The 17,209-nt window shown below is 62.8% G+C and overlaps 1 protein-coding gene across 1 annotated transcript in view; it reads left to right on the plus strand.

Annotated features, from left to right (window-relative positions):
* Positions 1–687: 687 nt before the first annotated feature.
* RASGEF1A (RasGEF domain family member 1A) overlaps positions 688–17,209 on the plus strand; it is a 50,648-nt gene continuing 34,126 nt past the window's right edge. Inside the window, exon 1 of the mRNA XM_045581665.1 lies at positions 688–791. The gene's annotated coding sequence lies outside the window, so the exon portion shown is untranslated. The remainder of the gene's footprint in view (positions 792–17,209) is intronic.

The raw sequence follows: 17,209 nt of genomic DNA on the forward strand, positions 1-17,209 counted from the left end.
GTATTCTCACTGAAAAATCAATCAAGCACACATTTTTTAAAAATACATATTTTTATTGATTTCAGAGAGGAAGGAAGAGGGAGAGAGAGATAAAAACATCCATGGGGACAAAGAATCATTGATGGGCTGCCTCCTGCGTGCCACCTACTGGGGATCCAGCCCACAACCCCGGCGCTCTATCCATTGAGCCAAACCGGCCAGGGCTCCCGGGGTTGCTGGACCCCTGCCCTGACACTTGCCAGCTCTGAGGCCCTGCAGGGTCCCTTCCTCCCCTGACCCTCAGCGTTCTCACTGTGCGGGGGGTGCGAGCCCAGCACAGGCGCACGGGGTGCTCAGGGTGGTCCGCGGAACCCGGGTTCCCACGGATAGAAACGCAGGCTGCTCGCTGCCTTACCATTTTAAACACGAAGCCGGGCGCGCCCCCTCCCTGCCCCTTCCTCTTCGACCCCCACCCCTCCCCCGCCCTACTTCCCGGCCCCCCCCCAATCCCCCCCTCCCCCGTCTCTCGGGCACCTCGGCCCGCGCTCCCCTCTCCGCGCCTTCGCCCGGCGCCCGGAGCGCCGCACCTCCGCCCCCGCCGCCCGCCGGTCCGTGCGCCCCGCGACCCCCGCCGCGCTCGCTCCTCCCGCTCCGCTCTCCCCGCGGCGGAGCCGCTCTGCCCGCAGCTGGCGCAGCGCGGAGGCGGCGGGGGGCGGGCGCCGGGCTGAGCATGAGCCGCCGGCGCCGGCCGCGCGCTCCGGGCCCCACCGCGGCGCCAGGGCTGCGCGGGAGCCACGCCGGCCCGGACCCAGGTAGGCACGGCCGCCCTCCGGCTCCCGCCGGGCGGGCGCGGCCGTCGCGGGGCCGGGGCTGTGCCCGGGCGTGGGAGGCGGCGCGGGGCTGGGGCCGCGCGCGTGGAGGAGGCGGGCGGAGCCCGTGCGGAGCGCGGGGAACTCACCGCAGCCCCGGGCGGAGCCGCGATCCCGGCCCCGCGACCCTGCGGGCACCGGGCACCGCGGCCTCGGCCTGGGCGTGGCGGGCGCACGCGGCCGGCGGCGTGGGCACCCGGGCAGGTCCGCTGTCCCGGCCGCAGGGCAGCGGGGGCTGGGGAGTCGGCGGAGCTCGGCGCTGCGCAGCTGGAAGTTTCCATTTGCTTGTGTGCCTCCTGGGCCCCGCGAGGGCATTTCACTCCCTTCTGTTTGCGAGGAATTGGGGGGAGCTCAGCATTGAGGGGAGGTGGCCTGGCCCGCTCTCCCCGTGGGCAGGGTCATTTGAAGGACCGTGATCTCTGAGCCCCGGCCTTGCAGGGCGCAGGGACCGCTGGTTCCGGTTGCCTGTGTGAACGGGGAGGGGCTCCCTGCTTCCCTGCTTAGAGTCCCATCTGGCCCACCTCCTCGCGCGTTGTCATTCTTCTCCCGATGGCCACCTGCCCCAGGAGCTCAGGACAGAGGCCGGCTGGCAGCGGGAGAACGCACAGAGGCAGCGCCGGGTCCGCCCTCAGGGTCTGCCACCCCACAGTCATGCCCGGCCCGGCCTGGGCGGGCTCTTCCCGGCCCCGAAAGGCCCAGGGAGCCGTGGCAGCTCCTGTCACAAGCAAGGAACTAGCGAGCCCAGAGGCCACAGGGCTTGACATCTGCAGGCCTCGCCGAGACTCAGTTTCCCCATCTGTAGAATGACCTCTGGTCTCAGTGACTTGGGGAGCTCCCCTCGCTGACCCATGGGGACATTGGCGGTGGAACTCCCAGCCCAGGACAGGAGGCGGGGTCCTGAGTGGGAGGGAGGGGAGAGCTTCGACTTTTCTGTTCCCAGAGGCGGGGGTTGTGGTGGCCCAGCCGCCTGGGCAGGGGTGGCAGCGGCACCCGCAGGCTCCTGAGGCGGAGGGAGCCGTTCGGACCCGGTGCCGGGGTGACACTCCCAGGCAGCTGTGCCCTCTCGCGATGGCCGCTGGGTCTGGGAGCCCAAGCAGGTGTCCCCACCTCTGCCCGGTGCCCGGGAGCCAGCCACCAAGTTTGTTTTTCTCCAACTGTCAGCCCGATGGCTTCCTTCCACCTGGAAAATCGTGGAAATGGAACAGTTCACAGGAGCAGAGGGATTTTTTTTGGCGTAACTTAGCAACTGCAGGCAGAGGAGGAGGCGGGAGAAGTGCGGAGTGCGGCCCAGCAGGTCTGTGGCGCAGGCCGAGGGGGAGTGTCCGTGGCAGGTGAGGGCGGACCGCTCCTCTGCCCGCGCACTGAGACCCTGCCCCGCCCGTGGGTAACGAGTGGGATGAGCAGCACGGGGGTGGCTTTGGCTGACGGTTGGTTCTGAGCCACAGAACCCGGTTCTCAGGCCACATGTGCCCCAGCAGCCTCACCTGCCAAATAGGCCAGTGAAGGCGCAGGGCCAGCAGCTGGGCCTGTAGGGCCCAACCGTGGCCCTGGTGTGTGTGTGTGAGAGTGTAAGTGTGTGTGTGAGTGTGTGTGTGTGTGTGTGTGTGTGTGTGAGAGTGTGTGAGTGTGTGTGTGTGTGAGTGTGTGTGTGAGTGTGTGCGTGTGAGTGTGTGAGAGTGTGTGTGTGAGTGTGTGTGTGGTGGAGTGTGTGAGTGTGTAGTGTGTGTGTGTGTGGGAGTGTGTGTGTGAGTGGTGTGTGTGTGTGGTGTGTAGTGGTGTGTGTGGGTGAGAGTGGTGGTGAGTGTGTGTGTGTGAGTGTGTGTGTGAGTGTGTGAGTGTGGTGAGTTGTGTGAGAGTGTGTGTGTGAGTTGGTGTGTGTGAGTGTGTGAGTGTGTGTGTGTGTGAGGGTGTGTGTGTGTGAGTGTGTGGGTGTGTGTTAGAGTGTGTGAGTGTGTGTGTGGTGTGTGTGTGTGAGTGTGTTTGTAGTGTGTGTGTGTGCGTGTGTGTGTGTGAGAGTGTGTGTGTGAGTGTGTGTGTGTGTGTCTGTGTGTGTCTCTCTCGCTGGTGTAGGATGCACATTCTGGGTGACTCCCCCCGGAAGGGGGCCCCTGCCTCCCCACGGGGCTGGGCCCAGGGCCTGGCGGAGGGAACCGAGGTGCGGAGCGGCTGTGCAGGTGGTCGTGACTCAGTTTGGCTCCCAGTCCTGGGCCGTCCTCTGGGCCCCCGCCGGGACGCCCCCCGGCCATCTGCTGCAGGCCTGGTCGCCGGGGCTGCTTTCTCCGCGCTGAGTGCTGCCTCCGGTGCCTCCTACCGCTCCAGGCTGCCGCGGTTCCTTTGCCCTCCGCTGCCCACCTCCATCTGACGAGTGTTTACTTAGCGCCGTGATTCCAGGCGGTCTGAGGGGGAGGGAGGCCGGCATCGTGGAGGCTGGGGTGGCGCCCGCAGGGAAACTGCCAAGAGGGAGGTCTCTGGCCTCTGAGCTGAGGGCTCTGAGGAGGGCATTCTGCTCTCTTCAGAGGGCACGGCCTCTCACCCCCTCCCCAGCGCGGAGGGCTGTGCATGCCTGTGTGTGTGTCAGGGAGTGAGTGCAGAGAGGCCCTGGCCTGCCCAGAGCGGGCTGGTCTCCGGGGGCCACTCAGGAAGTCCCTGCGCTGGGCACACAGGAAGTGCCGGTCTAACACCCGGAGCCGGGTGTGGGAGGGTCAGCGGAGGTCAGGAGCCCCACAGGGTCCTGGCCGGCTCTGAGCCGGGAGGGCCGGGGCCAGCGGGAAGCAGGGAGGCCTGGGAATGAGCGGCTTTCCTGGGTTGGGCCTGAGGCTGGTGCAACGTGTCACCAGGAGTGTGAAGGTGTCAGCATTCGCCCTGCTGCCTGCCAGGGCGAGGGTGGCGAGGCCTGATGCTCCTGCCCCCTGGCTGCCCTGGGCAGCATGATGGCCTCGGGGGCAGCGTGATGCTCTCCTCTGCAGGGTCCACATTTCCCGGGAGCCGCACAGGTGCCAGGGTCCTGCTCCGGGAGCGTGTCCACCTCCCTCGCGCCAGGGAGCTCCCAGGGTCCGGGCGGTGACGCTGGGAGGTGGACAGCAAGGAGAGATCCTCCCCCCCTCCCTGCCCCACGTGAGCCCGGCCCGGGCCTCTGAGCCTGTGCTGCCAGAGCGAGGCTGAGCTCACACCCGCCCCGCCCCCCCGGAGCGGCTGCGAGGTCTGCGGTGAGGTGGGTGCAGGGAGCAGTGGGCAAGCAGCTCAGGGAGGAGGGCCCGAGGCTGGCCCGCTGGGAGTCTCCCTGACTCTTCAGAGGAGAGCGCCCATTTCCCCGCTGGGCCATTCCCCGGGCACAGAGCTGGGCACTCGGGGGCGCTTTCTCCGTTTGTCCAGCGGTGGCGTCCCCTCCCCCCCGGTGAGGTGCCGCTGCCCTCGTTGGCGGGTGCAGTTGCGTGCATGCAGCTTCTGCAGCGCAAACACAACCTCCACCCCTTCTCACGTCTCCCTCTCCAGCTCTCCACCCCGCTGTCCTCCCCTGCACAGGCGAGTGTGCCGCCGTCTCTGCTTCTCACCCCACACCCTCACCTCCCACTCCCATCTGGCGCGTCCCCTTCGCTCCAGCGACCGGTCTTCAGGGGCCTGCGGACACTGAGGCAGTCACGGCCCCCGATCCCGGGCTCTGCAGCTCACCCTGGGCCCCAGGCCTCCGGCTCCATCCCTCCTTGGTGCTCATCCCTTTCCAACTCCTCCTGACCTCTGGGCTCTGTCAACATGCAAGCTGGTGCCTGCTGGATGCCCCAGGCAGCCACGGGCAGCCTGTCAGCTCGGCTCCCCATCTGAGCAGAGGGGCAGCTGGGGTATCCCTTGTGCCTCTGCCAGACCCCCTGAGTCATCAGCCAGGGTAGCCTACCATCCCATACCTGACTTCTGCCCCTCTACCTGTCCCTGCCCACGGCCACCGCTCCAGGCCGGCTGCCCTCCCCTGGCTGGACCACTGCAGCGGCCTCCTCCCTGCAGTGCCTTTTCACAGCAGTCAGGGGACCTTTCAACCTTCTCGTTGTAAAGATGCTCGGACCTCCTGCTCCATGCAGGTGCCTCTTTGCCCACCTTGTCGGCTCCCAGGCTTCCTGGGAGGCCTCTCTGCGTGGGCATGCTGGGCCAGGTGCCCAGGGCCTCTGCTGCCTGCTGCCCCCCACAGTTACCCGTCTGTGACCCCTTGGAGTCATGTCTACCCCGGCTTGGCCCCAGTTGGACCCCAAGCTCAGAAATGGTGGCTGCACTGGTAGACTCAGCAAAGCCTGTGAGCAGTTGTGTGTGGTGGGCAGGGGGGCACAGATTTGTGCCTGTGAGCCTGTGGGGAGTGGGGGTGAGGGGTGAGGGGTGAGGGATGAGGGATGAGGGATGAGGGGTGAGGGGTGTGCCTGGCCTGGGCCACGTTGCTCTCCCCATTCACGGAGAGGAGCGGGGAGCAGACCCGGAAGCTCTGGGCCGAGAAGCGGGGGGAGGGTCGCTGGTGACCAGACCTGCTCAGGAAGGAGGAGTGGGGGTGGGCTGGGAGGCCAGGCTCTGCCTGTTGTCACCACCACTTCCATCTCTCCAAGTGTCACCCTCAGATGCTACCTTGAAGAGAGTTCTCCTGGATCAGTTGCCATGGCAACCCTGTTAACAAAGAGTAGCTTGCGTGGAGGAGGCTGGCTCGCCCAGAAGCTGAGGGGGCTGGGAGAGGACGTGCATCCTGACGGGTTTATTAGCCAAGGCTGATGCCCACCCCGCGAGGGCTGCTCAGTGGACAGGCCCCTCTGCTGACCCCCTTTGCCCGTGAGGCTGAGACTCTGGTATCCAGCCCCCCATGTGCCTGTCTCGGTGCCTCAGTTCCATCTGGGTATGGCCTAGATCCCAGACACAGCCGGCTGCCAGGGGAGGCCCTGGGTGTGGGGGATGTGCCCAGGTGAGGAGCCCCATCTTGTCAGCGTAGAAACCCAGCTCAGAGCCCATACTTCTGCCTGAAACTTCCCCAGAACCGTTGTGCGCAAGCCGCTCCCTGTATGCCTCTGGAGGAGCCCTCTCGGACCGCCGCCTCTGAGGCCCTGGTCTTGGCCGCCCCCCTGCTGTCTGCAGAGGGTGGGCCCTGGCGGCCGGACCCAGGTTTCCGTCCTCAGCTGAGGGCCGGGAAGAGGGTGGAGGCTGGGTGTGTGGATCAGGTGAGATGAGGGGGTTCGGGCTGGGTGGATGGGGTTGGAGGCTCCTAGAGGAGAAGCTTGTGGTGTCTCCACGGCTCCCAGGAGGTAAGGGCAGAGCGGGCTGCGCCAGTGAGTCACTGCATTGCTGTTAGTGGTAGGGGGTGGGCCCTGGGGGAGGCTGAGCCGTTCCAGGAGAACGTCAGGCTGACCTGGGGGAGAGCCTGGCCGACGTGCACTGCCCATCCAAGGCCAGGCCCCTCCTGCTGGCCCCACCTCAGGAAGGGGGTCCCCAGGCCTGTGTCCTCCCTCCTCTGGCCTGGGGGCCCAGCTCACCCCAGCAAGGTGAGTGTGGCTGACCTTGTCTCTTGGGCAGGGAGCCCTGGGTCACTGCGGGGCCGGCAGAGTGGGTTTGAAGGACTCAGGAGGGAGGCTGATATGAGCAGGGTTGTCCAGGTGCGGGCTGCTCCTCTGGGGAGGGCCAGGGCAGCTAGAACCATGGTCACAAGTGGGCATCCCGCATGGGCGGGGCCTGGAGGGAACCGCCCACCACAGTGCCCCGCCCCCAGCGGCTAATGCGCGTAGGCGCAGGAGCAGAACTCTGCAGCCAGTGAGGGGGCTTTCCAGAAAATTGCCTGCAGGCGAGCTGTGAAAACGCCTGAAGTCTCATCAGAGAGACATGGTGACTCAGGCCAGGCTGGTGATAGAAATCAGCACCAAAACGTCGTTTAAAGCGTTCATATTTGGAGTTTAAAGCACGTATAAATATTCACTAACCAAAGGATAAGTCATCCTGGTATTAGATGGCGATGGAATCCAGTGATGAAAACATAAGGCAGGTGCTGATGGGCACAGTCGTCAGGGCGCTGCAGGCGTCGCCACGCGCCTGTTTCAACGCCCCCTCGTCTTTGCCGAATGGATGGGTGAGAGATGGCACCTCTTGGAATTTTACGAGCATTTCTCTTTCTAAGAAGGAGATCGGGTGTGTCTCTGTAAGACCTGCCTGTATTTTCTTTCCCGTGAGCTGGTGTTTGCATTACCAACACTGCTTCTGTTGGGTTTATGACACTTTTTTTTTGTTGATTCATAGGAGGATTCTACATACATTGGGGAAACTGAACTTTTGGAGCATGAGTGGCAGATCTTTCTCCTAGTTTACTGTAGGCTCATCTTGTGCCTTTTTTGCATGAAGAATTTAAAAATGTATGTAGCCAGAACCATGATTTTTAAAAATGTATTTTAAAATACATATTAGGTTTGAACCTTGTGAAGTTCCTGTTTCTGTAAGGCCGAAAGTGATTGTCTGCCAGTAATTTCAGGGGCTTTTCTACTCCGAAACTATAAAGAAATTCTCTCGTTTATCTCAAAGGTTTATGGTTTCATTTGTCAAATGTGAATATTCGATCCATCTGGTGGGACTCCAGCTTAATGTTTTTCCAGATGGCCACCCATTTGCCCAACACCACTCATCAAATAATTGCCTTTCCCCGCCGATTTGAATTATTACTTTTATCATGGACTAAGCCGCCATACACGTGTGAGGCTATTTCTAGATTTTCTTGTTTGCTGTGTTGCTCTGTCTGTATATTCATGTGCTGATTGATACCATGGTTTAAATTTAATTGTTATTATGAACATTTTCAAACCCACACGTGTCCATATTCAGCAGTTAAGATCTTACCAGCTTGCTTCATGTAATAATTTTTTTTTTTTTGCCCTCCCTCCTTCCCTCCCTTCATCCTCCTTTTCCTTTGCTCTGTTCTTTTTCTTTGTGGCTAACGTGGTGAAACATCCATGCCCAGTGGGGTGGCCTGTCCTCCGGCGCGGCCGTGTTCGAACAAAACCACACAGTCACGATCACACTTCACAAAATCAGCAGCCACTCCTCGCTGTCACCTAACACCCAGTACGTATTCCGTTTTCCTCATCCTGAAAATGCCTTTATTCAGTTGGTTTGTGTAATTGGTAACCAAATTAAAGCCATATGGGCACCTGGCTTTTATTTTCCATAAACCTCTTTAATCTTGGCCTAACCGATTTGGCTCAGTGTAGGGGTGTCGAACTCAATCAGAGAAGGGGCCAAAATCTAAAATCCAGCCTAAATCGCGGGCTGAATGGTTTACTGAACAGTCATAACCTGTCATTGTGATGGAAACGCAGCGGAGTGCAGTGATGACAGCGCGGTGCGGGCCACATTGCAAGGCCTGGCGGGACGGATTTGGCCCGCGGGCCTTGTGTTTGACACATGTGGAGAGCATCAGCCTGCGGACCGAAGGGTCTGGGTTCGATTCCGGCTAAGGGCATGTACATGGGCTGCAGGCTCCTCCCCTGCCTGTGCCCTGATCATGGCTCTGGGAGGAGGCAATCATTTGATGTGTTTCTCTCACATCGGCGTTTCTCTCTGTCTTTCCCTCTCTCTGAAAATCAGTGGGGAAAAAAAATATCCTTGGGTGAAGATTAAAAAATATATAAAACACCTCTTGAGTCTACAGCAGCCCCTCCCTCGCCCACTGCCTTTTTAAAGCCATCTGCTGGTGAAGGCCCTTGGTGAGCTGCCCAAGAGTAGAAGTCCTTTCCTATGGCTTCTGAATTTGCTCCCTCACAATGTCCTCCACCCCTTTCCTTCCAGACTGGGTTTAGCTCAACAGCTTCTTTTTCGGGATTTATGTTATTGTGGCAAGAATGCTTCTCGGTCCTGCCCTGTTCTTGGCGTGGCGAGCAAATCACGTCAGGTTTGGCTGTGGTGGTGGTGAGCCTGGGGGTGGGGGTTGGGTGGGTCCTCATCCTGGCATCATCCATTCATCCTTCTGGGGGTTGCAGCCGGTGGTAACCTCTGTGGGCCCCAGGGTGGCACAGGGCTTCTTCCCAAGGTCGTTTCTCCCAGAGGCGTCTGTGGGCCCTCCCTAAGGAACGCCCCCTCATCTACCGGGCTGTTTGGTCTCCCCAACACCATCTTATTAACAAAGCGAGATGCGTGCCTAATCCCTTCCTTCGCCGCCTCCTGGCACCAGCCGCCCTCCTTTCCCTCAGGTGGTCGGCACCTGGGCCCAGGGCACAGCTCTGTGTGGACGTCGTTCCTCTGTCTGCCGGGGCGCTGCGGCCTCGCTCACCGGGCTGGCGTTGGCTGTGGCTGTCGCTGTGGCTGCCCGGGCCCTGGCTGTGACCGTGCACCCGCCTGGGTGGCCGGCCCGCCTGGCTTTCCCACGCGTTCTGATGCCGAGGAATGGCCTCCAGCAGCGAAGGCTCCGCCAGGACACCTGGTGCCGAGGCAGCGGAAGTGCCTGCACATGTGGAGGGCAGCGAGGAGTGTGCCTGGAGCAGGACCTGCCTGAGGTGTGGGGAGACGTGCACCCCAGCCGTCTCCCCTTTCCACTCATGATGCTGTGGATGTGAGCCCCCTGTTCCCCCTTAGGAGAGAGGGCAGGGGGGGAAGGGCAGTCCCATGACTGATGGGCACCAGGGGTGCCTCTGCATGGCGGAGAATGGCAGGGCGTCAGACAGTGGCACTTCCATGAGGTGGCAGAGTCACAGCTGTAGAGGACGCTGGGCCCAGAGCACTGGGAGGCAGGGCACACCTGGGGGTCACGCAGGAGTGGGGTTCACAGGGAAGGGCCTGAGGAGAGGGAGCTGAGTGATGAAGCTGGTGTGACATCAGCCTAGGTCCCTGGGCTCTGGGCCCCAGCTCAGCACCCGTCCCATCCATGCTGACTTCGGGGATCTGAGCTCTGCCCTGTCCTCTGTGCCTCCTGCAAGGTCTGAGGAAGCCCCCGTGGGTGGGTCATGGGCAGTAAGCATGGGGCCCCTGACTCACTGCCCAGAAGAACCCAGGAGGTGCAGAAAGCACACTCCACCTTGACCTGCGCCTTCTGCTCCAGCACAGTGTGGGGCTCAGCGTGGGCGCTGGCAGCGAGGCTGTAGTGGTGCCTGAAGGAGGGCTTCCCAGCGCCCAGGCAGCCTCCTCTCCCGCCCTGCCTCCAGGCACCCGCCTGTCTGTTACACATGTGACCTGGCAGGTGCTGGCTGCCTCACTGCCCTGTGCTGAGGCCACAGGTGGCCACAAAAGCCCCTGGCTGGCGGCTGCACATCCACATCCCAGTCTCCCCCGTGGGGATCCGGAGGTGTGAGACCTCAGGGGAAGAGCCGGGAGTGACCCCTCAGGTGAAGTGCTGAGAGCAGCGGAGCGGCAGGCAGGCCCAGGCAGAAGGGAGTTTCCGAGGCCGCCAGGACATCCTGTGCCAGGGGGTGTGGGGCTGCGGGCGCTCCTCCAGCAGCATGGTCTTCCTCCTGAGCCCCTGCTTTCTAGCTCTGCCCCCCCCTTTCCCTTCCTTCTCCTGACCCCGAGGCAGAGGCAGCCTCTGGCTGGGCACAGGGGCTGGGGCTCTGTGTGCAGCATCTTCCTTCTCCTGCTGCCAGCCCTCACCCAGCGGGGACTTTACAAAGGTGACCTCACAGTGGGACCCAGGACCCGCGGCCTCACACCCGGGCCTTGTTAGAAAGGCACCTGCCGCCCGGCCGGCGTGGCTGATGGTTGAGTGTCGACCTCTGAACCAGGAGGTCATGGTTCAATTCCCGGTCAGGGCACATCCCCAGTAGAGGGCGTGCAGGAGGCAGCTGATCAATGATTCTCTTTGATCATGGATGTTTCTATCTCTCTCTCTCCCTTCCTCTCTGAAATTAAAAAAGAAAAGAAATAAAGGAATGCAGGTTCCCAGGCCCCTGCATTCATTCATTTACCCACAGAGCAGGGCTCACTGTCCAGGGAGACCTAGCCTGCTGCCCACCACGTCTCTTCCTTCCACCCCTTCTCCTGTCACCACAGATGCCACCCTCCTTCCTGGCCCCTGCCCACCCCGGCCCCACCCTGCTGGGCCTCTGATCACCCACAGAACGGGAAGGCTCCCCTCCCGCCCAGCGGCCTGATCCCTGGGAGCAGTGGCCCAGGCTGTTTCAGGTCCAGGACCTGGTGCTGAAGTCCCGGCAAAGCCCTGCGTCTTTGGGCCGAGGCCTGCGTGGCCTTAATGCTCCTCGACCCAGACCAGCCTGCCCGTGGCTGCCTGGGCCAGAGCAGGCACAGCCTCTGTCCGGCACCGCCTGCCCCACCCCCCAGCTGTGTCTCAGCCAGTGTGTCTCACCCAGCAGGTCACCACACCCTGCACCGCACCCCTGACCTTCCCCTTCTCCCGCACAGCCGGGCCACTTGCCTTCACCTGCCCCTCCCCAGGGACAGCGCGCTGGGCACAGGCTGATGGGAGGAAGCCGCAGCTCAGGCAGCAGTGACCTTTGGGGCCAGAGGGAGAGGGCTCCTCCCCCAGCCCAGCACAGCGGGCAGGCTCGCCCTCCCAGGTGCCAGCACGGCTGTGGGCACAGGGCTCGTTGAGGGCAGCCGGATATGCCCCAGGGTGAGGTGCGTGGGTGTGGGCAGAGCACGGGGGCTGATGCCTAGGCTTCCCTGGGCTTGCTCTGTGGGGGGCATGGCGGGCACCTCACCTGCACTGATGCATCCAGTTTCTCCGTAACCCCGCGAGGCAGACTGCTCCCCCCCGCTTCACAGAGAGGACCCCGGAGAGGGTTAGGGGTGAGGAGAAAGGGTGCTGAGCCCGCGGCCACCCCCACCCCCACTCCCAGCACCGGCTCCAGTTGCCTGTGAGGTAAGAGTCTGGGCGTTGGTTTCAGCTTCGATCTTGAGCAGACTGTTGTACACCTCAGTCCTCAGCCTGCACTTCTGGCAAACGGGCCCGAAGCATCCTCACAGGAGTGTCTGTGACAAGTACCCGTCCAAGCTGTGAGGTCTTAATTCAGTCCCCGAGGGCACGCTGGGCACCCACGGGTGGGAGGGCAGGACTCAGGCTCCTTGAGGAGCACGCCCTGCCCCCAGGAGCTTACAGTTGAGACGAGAAGGGCGGGTCCCCCAGACGCTCCCCGGCCTTGGGACAAACTGCACAAACGTGAGCCGGGCACTGCATCGGGTTAGAGTCAGGGTCCCCCTTCAGCCCTCACTGCTGTCCTGGACATCCCTGTGTGCGTGTGTGTGTGTGTGTGTGTGTGTGTGTGTGTGGTGGTCCAGACACAGGGTGACAAGCGAGGAAAGGTGGTGGCAGGGGAGGGAGCAGGGGCTGGAAGATGTGAAACTGAGCAGGTAGCGAACTGGGGCCGCAAGGACGTCAAAGTGAGCCAAAGCGAGCGGGCGGTGCAGGCAGGTGTGGGCCGCTGGGAGGCACGGCCTGCCAGTGACAGCGGAGGGCTTCCCGCCGCCTGCGCACCGCCCTCTGTGTCATTCCCACCTCCGCCGCCAGAGGGCGGGCTGGCAGGCTTCCACCTGCGGGGACTTCCCAGGAGCTGCTGGAACCCCAGTCCCTCTCGGCTTCCTCTCCAGATGTCCGGCAATTTGGCAGCCTGTGCCCCGGAGGAAAGTCCCCAACTTTCCCTCCTGTGCTGTGTCCAGGCTGCTGGGCTGCAGGAGCTCCGGACACCACAGCCCTGCCAGCCGCACCAGCTCCCGGGCTGGCCCCCGAAGCGGACACGCCAGTGGCTCTCACGCGTTGCTAACACGGCCGGCGGGAAGAGGCTGCCTCCTTTGGTCCCTCCCTTGGCTAGGAGTTTGGGGCCACCAGGGAGAACCGCTGCTTGGCGCTCGCCCCATAGTGATCCTGAGCTGCAGTCATGGTCCCAGACGCGCTTTAGCAAAAAGCACCGCTTGTTACACACAGTGTGGAGGGGCGATGCCAGCCCCCACCCAGCCCTGCTGCCCAGGCCCAAGAGGTGCGGTGTGGTTGGCAATTGTGTGACAGGACTTGGAGGTGTCAGCTCCAGGCCCCGGAGAAGCAGAAGCCAGACTAGATCGGACGAGAGAGAGAGAAAGAGAGAGAGAGAGAGAGAGAGAGAGAGAGAGAGAGAGAGAGGGACCCAGGGAGCCCTGAGATGGAGGAAAGCAGGGGAAGGAGTGGGCAGGAAGAGGGCAGACCCAGAGGAGCCTGAGGAAGTCCGGGAGAGGCCCATGAAGCCCCAAGGACAGGCGCCTGCGGGGGCATTCTGCCCTGGGGGAGGGCTGGGCAGGGCCGCCCAGTGCCCTCCACCGGAGCAGCCCAAGGACACGTGGCCTCAGCAGGCACCTTGGCAGCTCCAGAGGGCGCACCCAGGACCCCTCCCGGGGCCATTGCCATGGCGGGGACCTCCCTCTGGGCCCTGCCCTCTCTGCAGCCCCTCCAGCGCCTGGGCTTGCCATGTTGGGTGTTCCCGTCCAGCTTCTGCTTCGGGATGACGGGGCCGTTTCTGGAGGGAGCACGTTGGCCAGGGACCAACGCACGTGGACACGTTCCAGGTCCTGTCTGTGGTCCTCGCTCCTCACAGAGCCAGGCTAGGAGCAGAGGCAGAGCGGTGTGTGTGTGTGTGTGTGTGTGTGTGTGTGTGTGGCTGCAGGCTGGCTGCTGGCATGGGTGGCCTCCAGGGCTGTGCCCCGCGGCATGTGGCACTGAGCCAGGCGCCGTACAAGACCCCTGTTGCTCTGAAGCAGAGCTGGTTGCCATGGTCCCAGGGACCTGTTGTGCCGGCAGCTGCCCTAACAAAATGCTACACGCATGGCGGCTGCAATAACACATTTGTCATCCGCCGGTTGGCTCTGTGGGTCAGAGGCCAGTGTGGCTCAGCGGGCTGGGGTCCCGGTGTGGCCTTCCTCCCGGGCCTCCAGGGGAGGACCGGAGCTCTGCTCCCCGCTGGCGCTGGGCAGGCGGCCCCCGGCTCCCAGGGCCCCTCTGGGCCCCCCACGCGGCTCCCACACCAGCAGGGGGTGTCCAGTCCATCCTTCTGCCGGCTCTGTAGTCACACCTTTTCCTCTGACCGCAGCGGGAAGGCTCCCAGTTTTAAGATGCGTGTGACGGGATCAGGCAGCGCTGGGCTGGAGCCGGCTTCTGTCCTTGTCCAGCACCACCCTGTGCTCACCCTGGTCCATCCGGGGAGCAGACGGAGGTTGGGGCCGACGGCAATGCCTGTGGGGGTGCATGAGCGCCAGGCGGAAAGCCGGTCCTGGACAGGCCCGCCAGCCGGGGGGCCCTCCAAGTCAGCCCACACAGGGATGGGGCTGCACTGTTCCCTGGATGGCCCTGCGAGCCCTGGGTTGACATCTCCGTTTGCACAGCTGCCTGTCCAGGTGTGTGCACGCCTGCGCTCCTGCTGCTGCCACAGGAACAGGAGACCAGCCTGTGTCCCCTGCTTTTCCTCTCCACTCACGCGTGCTTGTTCCTGCCCCAGAGTGGGGCTTCCCGGGGAGCTCCTGGTGCAGCCCGGATCACAGGATGGGGGTGGGGTGTGCGCCTGGGAGGTGCAGGCAGGCAGCGGGGGCTGCCCCCCCAGGGGACAGGAGGGCCTACGGGGGTACCGCGGGGGCTGCTCTGGCGAATCCCCCCTGCATGTCTGGCCTGGAGGGTGGGAAAGGAAAGCAAGTCTCAGAAGTGGGATCGAAGGACAGAGGCCAGGCCCCAACCCCAGAGCAGCCTCCTCACAGCCCTCCCTGCTGGATGTCTGGGTTTCCAACCCTCCCAGCCCTTCCCTCAAGGCCTGGTCCATCCGAGGGGTGACCAGGACCTTCCATGCCCCTCGATCAGGGAGGTGCCCGGAACATGGGGTTTGCAGTCCAGCCTGCACTGCTGAGTGTGACCCCAGGCCCTGCCTGCTCTCACTCTGCTCCTTGGGGCAGGGCCCCTCCCCACTGCTTCCCAGTACTCAGCCGGGGCGGGGCGAGAGCCTCTGCCTGCTCCAGGTTCCTGCCAGTCCTTCCCCTCCCCGCCCCCCACCTCCCACCCCTGCCAGTCCTTTCTCTCCCCCCTCCCCCCGCCCCCGTCCCAGCAGGCCACCACCCCAGCCTCTGGCCCCTCTCCCCTGCCCCGCAGGGACTGCCCTGGGCCTGGTGCAGGTGGGAAAGAGCTGAGCCTTCTGCCCCTCGGAGGCCTTTGAGGGTTCAGCCTGCTCTAGGGGCCCGGTGAGGCTGAGAGGCAGGGCCCTGCTGCAGCCGGCTCGCCCTCTGAGGGTTCTCCAGGCTGCACTTCAGTGCAGATTCCCGGGCCGCAGCCCTGGACTCCGGTGTCGTCAGACCCAGTGAGGCCCGGGAAGCTGCTTCGTAGCAGTCTGGCTGGGTGGGGTGGGGGACACTCAGAGAGCGAATTACAGGACAACAGGCAGACACTGGGCTGTCGTCCGTGTGCTGGGATGACGGTCTCCTTGTGGTGGTGACGGTGCATGCTGAGCTGGGAGCTGTCTTGGCACCACCCTAGGCGGAACAGCCCCAGCTGCTCGGAGCTCCCTGTGGGGGGACCTCCTCCTCTGCAGTCATCCTCCGCCGGCCCAGACCTCCATCTCACCTGTGTGTGCAGCGCCAGGAGGAGGTGCCGGACTGGGCTGCACCCGCCTGCCCGGGTGCCCATCACCCACTGCGTTTCCGAGAAGGAGACACCGAGGGTCGGAGAGGTCAGAGGCTGAGCCAGCTCCCCCCGCGGGGCACAGATCTGAGGCCTCACCGGGCTGCAGGGCGTTCGGTGCGGCTGTGTGGCCGTCTGCAGGGGGCTTTGCTTGAAGAGGACACAGAATAATCCTGCTTCAAAAACAAACTTAAAACCCACCAATGGAAGCATCTGTAGCAGCACTTTCCCTGAGTAAGGAACTGTCAGACCCGGAGCCAGCGCCCCAGTGAGCACTGCCTGACGGCTGGCCGCCTCTGTCCTCCGGCCCAGGATCAGTGTCCTGCCCCATCCATCCCGCCCTCCCTCCTAGGAGCCCTGGCCAAGAAGCGGGCCGCAGTTCTTGGGGGCAGAGGTGCTTCTTGAGAACGTTGAGCACAGATTCCTGGGGACTGAGAGTAAATCATTATTTTTTAAAAATATTTTTTATTGCGTTCAGAGAGCAAAGGAGAGGGAGAAACAAACAACGCTGAGAGAGAATCAGTGATGGGGTACCTCCTGCGCGCCCCCTACTGGGGATCCAGCCCGCAACCGAGGTATGTGCCCTTGACTGGGATCGAACCCAGGACATTTCCGTTGGCAGGCCGACGCTCTAGCCACTGAGCCAATCCAGCTAAGGCAAGAGTACATTATTACTGCGCCTTCGATCTTACTCAGAAATCTGCAACCGTCTGCAGGAAGGCCGAGCCTACCCTGGGGCCAGACTCAGGCCAGACTGAGCCAGTGGCTGTGAGCACCTCTTCCAAATCAGAGGCAGATGCGGAGGGTCCCAGAGCAGCAGAGCTGTGAGCTGGGAAGTGCCCCGGGGGGGGGGGGGGGGGGAGGCTGCAGGTCTGTGTCCTGGCGGGGGATGGGGCCAGGGAGGCCTGCAGGAGGAGCTTTCTGAGCAGGGGGAGCAGCTCCTGGGGGTCCTGTGGGGGAGGGGGCAGAGCCTCCCAACAGCAATGGGGAGTCCCACCCAGTGAGTCTGGGCCTTTACAGCCAAGTCACAGGTTCCTCTGCTGGAAGCAGTGGGGGCCCTGAGGTTGGTAAGAAGGGGCGGGTGGAAGCCACACAGGCCCCCTCTGTAGGGTGGTTAGCAGCGGGGAAGGGCTGAGGGAGGGCAGCAGACCTGGCCACCGGGAGGCCAACGCCATTTCCTGGGGAGAAAGGGTTAGCTACTTGGACTAGGGCGTTCCTATGGGATGGACAGACAGACAGACAGGTCAGGTGTGGGAAGCACAGAGCAGGCTAAACTGCCCGGAGGAGCAGGAAGGGACGGAGTGTCAGGGTGGGGTCTCCGCAGCTCTGCCAGGCCCTCAGCCGCTGTGTCCTCTCATTACATGGATGCAACTCTCAAGTCCCCTCCTCCCCCTCTTTCTCTCTTTCTCCCCCCACCCACCTCTCTCTCTCTCTCTCTCTCTCTCTCTCTCTCTCTCTCTCTCTTCTCTCTCTCTCTATCCATCTCTCTCTCTCTCTCTCTCTCTCTCTCTCTCTCTCTCTCTCTCTCTCTCTCTCTCTCTCTCTCTCTCTCTCTCTCTCTCTCTCTCTCTCTCTCTCTCTCTCTCTCTCTCTCTCTCTCTCTCTCTCTCTCTCTCTCTCCTTTTAAGATTTCTTTTGTTGACTCATGGGCATAGACAAACAGTATGGTGATGGCCAGAGGGAAGCAGGGGTGAAGGGAGGTGGAGAGGGAAAAGGGGAAAATGGTGATGGAGGGAGACTTCACTTGGGTGGTAAGCACTCAGTCCAATGTACAGACGATGACGGATGATAGCATTGT

This window comes from Pipistrellus kuhlii, unplaced genomic scaffold (assembly GCF_014108245.1).
Source record: "Pipistrellus kuhlii isolate mPipKuh1 unplaced genomic scaffold, mPipKuh1.p scaffold_m20_p_15, whole genome shotgun sequence".
Taxonomy (NCBI): Eukaryota; Metazoa; Chordata; class Mammalia; order Chiroptera; family Vespertilionidae; genus Pipistrellus; species Pipistrellus kuhlii.